The sequence below is a fragment of the Meriones unguiculatus genome, chromosome 3 (assembly GCF_030254825.1).
Source record: "Meriones unguiculatus strain TT.TT164.6M chromosome 3, Bangor_MerUng_6.1, whole genome shotgun sequence".
Lineage (NCBI taxonomy): Eukaryota > Metazoa > Chordata > Mammalia > Rodentia > Muridae > Meriones > Meriones unguiculatus.
Genome location: NC_083351.1, coordinates 185,133,759 through 185,141,498, shown reverse-complemented (window position 1 = coordinate 185,141,498; position 7,740 = coordinate 185,133,759).

Below are 7,740 nucleotides of genomic sequence, written 5' to 3'. Positions count from 1 at the left end.
TACTGAAGTCAAGTCCAGGTCAGATGACATGACCAGGCCACACTGCTCAAATGACTTTACTTCCAAGTCTTACTTTCTGCCCTGTAAATCCAAAGACATTTTAACATTATTTTGCATATCTAAATGCTCATATTTAGAACACTTGGTTTTGGAAAGCTATGCAGTTCATCCTGGATCATCTGTGTCAGGGAAGCTTCTGATAAGCAGCTAAATATGACAACCACAATTGAGACTTCAGGGAGCTGGCCCGAAGAAGGACCTTTTCTCCCAAATTCCCTTTTCCCAAAAACCGAAGGCCTCTACAAAATGGTGTATACTGTCCACTCCCCCAGAGAGACTGTGTTCCTTGTTCGGATTCAAAGTCAGTCAGCTTCAGAGGAAAAGAAAAGACACATGATGGCAGTCAAGTTATACAAGCTACCAACTCTTCATTTGCTTCTTTTAAAATGAACGTATAGAGAGCTCTGCAATCAAGAGTGATTGTTGCTCTTCTGAAGGACTGGGATTTGCTTCCCAGCGTCTGTATGGTGACTCACAACTGTCTGCAAGGCCAGTTCCAAGGAATCTGTTGTCCTCTTCAGGCCCACATGGATATTGCACATGATATACCCGCAAATATATAAGTCAACACGTATACATATATGAAAGTAAATAAATCCTCAAATAAATAGAAGATAATTGCATTTATCCTGCATGATTGAATTAAACTAACAATAGCATAGATTCTCATTACATCCCATAAAAGATAGCTATGGCAAGTATAAAAAATGTGGGTAAAATAGGCATAATCATAATTCCTCAAAGATTTGCTGAAAAGCTTTTAGAGCGATGTTTGGGGAAAGACAAGGCCACTATAAAAACATAGGTTAAATAATACTGGACCATTTGACACCCAAGATATGCTTTAAGTACCTTAAAGCTAGTCGGTTTACAGCCAAGCTGTAAAAGAGCAGATCACAGGTACAGATTTATTCAGACATTCCTTTCCAGAGGCTCTCTGGAAATTGTTGGACACCAGTCTACCTACAAGTTCAGTAGAAGAGCATGTTCCTTGGGTATAAAGTACAAAGTAGAACATCCAAGTCTTCTCTTGTCCTCCATATGCAGACAAAGGCATGTACATACACACACTGTGGGCATATACTATACATAGCCTATCAGTTTAAAGGACAAAATTGAAGCCTATCTTTTCAAAGTTAATCCTCTCCTGATCTATTAATCTCACCACACACATAAGAAATTTGTCAAATTGTAGAAGCTGCAAACACAAAATAATTCTAAATTATAATTGCTCATTGTTATCCATCACTGAATATGCTCCTTGGCCTAGGCTAGTGCAGTATATTGTAAGTCACTTTTTATATTTTTTTTCATTTATTATTTATTACAGCTGATTCATTTTGTATCCTGGCTGTGGCCCCCTAATCCCTAATCCCTCCCTCCCTTCCTTTTTTCCTCCTATGCGCCTCCTCTATTCCAATGATAGGGGAGGTCTTCCTCTCCTTCTATCTGACCCTAGCCCATCGAGTATTACCAGGATTGGTTGCATTTTCTTCCTCTATGGCCTGGCAAGGCTGTACCCCCCTAGGGGGATGTGATCAGAGACCCTGCCACTGAGTTCAGAAGGGCAAACAGACATCGGAAACAGGAGAAGAGAGAGAACAGGACAGGAGTCCATCACAGAGGTTCTCTGAAAGACTGCTGACTGGGGTCTCGAATCAGAGGCTGAGACTAATAGCCAAACTCTGGACAGAACTCATGGGATTTTATGAAAGAAGAGGGAGATAGAAAGACCTGGAGGGGACAGGAGCTCCAAAAGAAGACCATCAGTAAAATCACTCGTAAAGAATCCAGACTCACATTTTCTGAAGTCTCAACTTTTCTACCATCTCTTTTGTTCCTATCGGTTTTCTCTGTAAAACAAGTAGACTATATCTTGACTGTGTTAGTTACAGTGCTTGGACTAAGCCTTCACTGACGCCCCAGAACCACAAACACTTCACCGAAGAAGCACAAACAAATGTGTGTTAATTAAGTAGCGCATAGTAATGAGTGTATCCACTTGCTAGGATGTGAATATCCTTTCTTGCTTCCATTCATAGGAAGCCCCTGAGTGGTTAGAATGAAGCCTACGGGAGAGAGTCAGAGACTCCGTACTAGTCTATGCCTCAGGAGGGACTGATACACATGTGTTGTGTATATCTTCATTGAGAGCTGTTCTAACTGTGGCAGGAATATTCGGAGAGTGCTTTGCAGAGATACTTCTTTCTTACAAAAACCTAATGAGAATAATGCACAAGCATGTATTGACTTTAACCAGCGTATTTCAGTTTGGTGAGCCTCTTCTACAAAACAGGCCAAGCACAAAATAGAACAAAGAAACCTTAAACAATCAAGTTTTATTTGTTTAACCGAAATAGACATAACAATGCAGTTTTGCGATGAGTAATATGCTGTGGTTAGTTACCATCATGAGCTCAGTATTTATATCACAATGGAGAACACACCCATAGGAAGCCACTTAGTTTCTTACATCATTATTGTGTAGCAGGTTCAATCTATATCACTATGCCAATGGAGGAATCTCATCTCAGCCAGAGAAAAGTGAGTGTTCAAACCTGGCAGATACTGAATACTCAATAATAAAGTACAGCACACATGACCAGTGGTATATTAGTGTAATTTCTATGATGACATAACATCTATATATGTATATAACATAATAGACACTTCTTTTTTTAAAAAAGATTTATTTACTTATTCGTTTGCTTATTATGTTTGCAATGTTCTGTCTGCATGTACACTGAAGGCCAGAAGAGGGCACCAGATCTCATTATAGATGGTTGTAAGCCACCATGTGGTTGCTGGGAATTGAACTCAGGATCTCTGGAAGAACAGACAGTGCTCTTAACCTCTGAGCCATCTCTTCAACCTTAGATACTTCTTATATATAATTCTTGTCTATGAAGTGATCAATGAGAATATTAATGCATGGAAATTCATGGACCAGAATCTTTTTATTTAATTGAGATGCTACATTTGATACATAGCCTGGGAGTTTTCTGCAATGTTTGATGGTGATGGCTCTTCTCCATGCCTTCTCCAAGAAAGGTCAAGGAGAAAGTGGAGAAAAAGGCAAGGAATGGAATACTAAGTTACAGCCAATAGAAAGAGCACTCACTCTTCCTAACAAAAAAATTAGATTATTAATGGCTAAAGTTCAAAGCTCTCTGGCTGCAAGATACTTGTCAGCTTTTTCTGGTAAGGGTCCACCAATTCACTCTAACAACAACCAAATTCCAAAATATAACCAACTGGGCTTTGCTTGTTACAACCTAAATTGACAAAACTGACCCCAAACATAAAATTTTCTTGTCTCTTTATTTGATTTTCATTTAAAGGCTCTGAGTTACAATAACATGGATTTGAAATAAAAAAAAAAGTATTTGAAGAAGTTGGTGAAGGAACATACACACAAAGTAAAAAGAAAAAGGTAAATCTCTGAGTTCCTAATAAGCCTAATTTAAGTAATAAAAGCCATGATGGCAACTCCTGCTGTTTAGCCACTTGCAGAGATAGTCCAAGATTCAAAATGACAAAATTTTCCTTAAGGTTACCATGTAAGTTCTTTTTCTTAATAATAGATGTTATGTCATTACTGATTTAAAGGTTTGATTCACATCAATTTTAGGTTTTTGTTTGTTTGTTTTTGCTTTTTGTTTTATTTTTATTTCTATTATTAGTTATATTTTATTAACTCTGTATCTCAGCTATATCCCGCTCCCTCATTCCCTCCCAATCCCACCCTCCCTCTCTCATCTCCTCCCTGTCCCTTTCCAAGTCCACTGTTTGGGGAGGACCTCCTCCCCTTTCATCTGATCCTGTTTTATCAGGTATCTTCAGGACTGGCTGCAAAGCCCTCCTCTGTGGCCTAGCAGGACTGCTCCTCCCTTGGTGGGTAGGGAGGTCAAAGAGCCTGCCATTGAGTTCCTGTCAGAAATAGTCCCTGTTCCCCTTACTATGGGAAAGCAATTGGTTACTGAGCTACCACGGGCTACATCCGAGCAGAGGTTCTAGGTTATATTCATACATGGTCCTTGGTGGAGTGTCAGTCTCAGAAAAGACCCTGTGCCCGGATATATTTGGTCCTTGTGGAGCTCCTATTCTCTCCACGTCATACTAACTCCCCCTTCTTTCATATGATTCCCTGCACTCTGCCAAAGGTTTGGTTATGAATCTTAGTATCGGCTTTGATACACTGCTAGGTAGAGTCTTTCAGGGGCCCTCTGTGGTAGGCTCCTGTCCTGTTACTTGTTTTCTCCTATGTCCAATGCACATCTCATTTGTCTTTCTAAGTGAGGATTGATCATCTTACCCCCGGTCCTCTTTCTTCTTTATCTTCTTTAGGTGTGTAACTTTCATTATGTTTATCATATCTTATAGGTCTATATAAGTGAGTATATACCATGTGTGTCTTTCTCCTTCTGGGACACTTCACTCAGAATAATCTTTTCTAGATCCCACCATTTGCCTGCAAATTTCATGATTTCCTCATTTTTGATTGCTGAGTAGTATTCCATTGTGTAAAAATATGTCACACTGCTCTAAAATGGCCAGCCAATCCCCAAAACTGGTACTTCCACAGAACTGATACAAAAGGGTATTTAGACTTAAGAAATATGTTCTATTGGTCAATGTAAGGAATTAAAATTAGGCTTAGAGACAAACATGCAAACTGCATGCCTCCCACATTAAAAAAAAAAAAACAACTTTCAAATGCTGACTAAATTAAGGTGTCACACTGCTCTGGAAGCCGGCTTATTCTTTCAAATGTGAGACATTTTCATGGGAGACCAATGTTGGTCATGCCGGATGCAAAAAAGACATAGGAGGCTTAGAGATGGCAAAGGAAGTGTCAGCCTATTTAAGTCCTAAAAACTCAAAAATTATAATTCAAAACTGCCCATCCCATGTCAAAAAGGGTGCAAGCCAAAGCTAGTCAAAACAATTGTAAAATCCTAGGTACAAGAAGCCTAAGATATGCTTAAATACTAAAAGTAAAAGGGAATGTATATAGTTTGGCTACAAAGGCATAACCTCCCATTCTGTATAAAAAAGGAGAAAACACAAAAATATGTACAACATATATAAAAACCTAGGCCTAAACTTCTAAACATGTACAAGATGCCTAGGATATGCTTAAACTCTAAATTTAAAAGTTTATATAATTACTTAAATAACACCTTTTCTTTTGCTTAAGACAACCAACTTGTCTCGCTAATGGGAGGCTTTCTTTCAGGAGACAGATAGCAACTTGGCCTAATACAACAGGCACCCAAGAGCCCCAAAAGATATTTTGATCTATACAACCTGTTTTGATTTCAACATGATAATGATTATATGTTCAATAATAATGGTAACTTATATTGCTAATCTCTTTACATGAGAACACCTCTAAAACTGACTGAGACATAAAAAAAAATGTCTCTAGCCAGAACTCCAACAATATATGGCGAATAAATCCTTGGCTCTAATATCCTCAAAATTTATTATGCCATTCTTTTAATTGGCATAAATAAAATTGTTTTACAGTTTAGTTTCATTCTAAACACCTCATACATTTATAATTTTAGAACTATATAATGCTTGTGAGAAGTTATATGTATGCAGAACAAAAGACTGGACACCAGAGACGCTGGATCAAACCTGACAGAATTCATCCTTCCAGCATGCTGAGACATTGACACATCTGTTCCAGCTTCTTGCATGTTCCAGCATTCTGCTGTTGCTGCCTCAACTGCTTCAATTGCTCTTTCTCATCAAAGCCTGCTCCCAAGAGAGCTTTGAAAAAAGCTACTAATCTTAATTGGTCCAGCATTTTAGACTGTTTCAAACAGGACTTCTATTAAGCCTGAAATTTCCCAACATTCAAAGACTGGACCACAAATGTTTATGCTTGCTAAATTAACCATGTTTCCCCACTTCCTTTGGGCCTCATAACAGGATTTCTGCATGTTCAAAAGTCAGCTATAAGCAATTCATGAGAATGAAGTGGAGTTTCCTTTAAGGGGGGCTGGGTAGGTTTTTGATTATTTTCTGTGGCTTTGAATGTTTATTGTCATTGGGAGATGGATATAAATTATTAATTGTCTTATTCAGAGTGAAAACAAGGTTGAACTCAGTGATTTCTCCCTTTCCCTTTTTCTTTTCTCTAAATTTCTTTCTTAAATAAAGAGAAAAAGGGGTTAGAAAGAAAAAAAGGAAATACAGAGATATCTTACAGGAATTATAAGACCAAAGATAGATTATTGAATCTACTCAACTTAAAGCTTTATTTGCTATTCTCAAATAAGGTTATTTTTTAACTCTGCTGTAGGATTTTGTATATTGATGCAAAAATAAGTCTATTTTTAATGCATTGGTAAATTTTAGTATATTGGTACAAATTCAAGGTTACTTCCAGTACTTTTAAACTGCTATTACAAACTGCTTAGAGTATTAGGTAATAGTTAATCATTAGTTAATCAACTCATTGTCATGTCAGACACTAATCACAGGAGTATACATCCTAGGTTTAACAGATAGATATGATTTTGTAGATAAACTGACTAAATAAAGATAGGTAGTCTTCAAAAACTTCAGAGACCTATAGAATATGGCATTGAAAATGTCTTTATTATTCTAAAGATTCTTTGACAATGAGACAGGTCATCTTCTGGCAGCCCCCACCTCATCAAAGAAGATGATGATCTCGAAGAACCTCCTTATGGAGATGGCTTCAAATGCGGCAAACGAGCCACTTGAGTAAAGAAAATATCCTCGCTTCACGACAGATAAATTCTGCCAAAAATTGGCAGGTTTTCATGAAGGACAAGTTGACTGCCCAACTCTGCCATGACAAGGTAAGTCCTAAATAGTTTCTGCTTCACATTTAAGTCTGTCAAATATTCTGAGCCAGAAGGCTGAAGGTGATGCTCCAACAGTATAGAGAGTTATAGGTGACTGTTTAGGCAGCAAACTGTCTCTGTCATTCTTTTTTTTGGAAGCTGCTAACAAGCACTTCCTATTTACACTAATAACTAATTTTATTCTTTCTCTAGTCTTTGATGGGGTTGAAGACCAAATAGTTACAATTTCACAATTAAGTTTAAGTTGTTTAGAATTTAAGAAAATTCTTTCATATAGGTAATACCAATAAGGATAAAAGTTAATTTAGATATAGAACTCTAAACTTGTCAAGATAGATAGGATAATCAGATACTTTCTCCCAAGCTGCTAAATACACATGGACTAGATATTACACATGTAGATTTTACCTAATAGTTTTCATAATTTTATAATTATTATTGTATTGAAAGAAAAGGACACTTTTTTAGATGTAAGGGGGAAGTGTTGGTATTATGTTCTTATGGAATATATACAATTCACCCTTGTTCATTCAAATGCTGATTTCTCTACCCTACTATCTGGTTTCAATCTGGACACTGCATTGTGATGCTTATTCTAAGCATCACCTGTCTCAAATTCGTTCCCTATATTGTCAATTAAACAACCAGCCCCAGTGCTGAGCAATGGAGATGATAGGGTGGAACATCCTGGTCCAGGAGGAGAGAGAATCCACAGGAGAGGACCTTGAACCACAGGGGAGATGGGACTGGACCTAAGATATACCTAACAGCAAGTATAATGGGTGAAATCTGAGTGGTAGAAAACTATAAGGGCGTGAAGGTTTAGGATGGA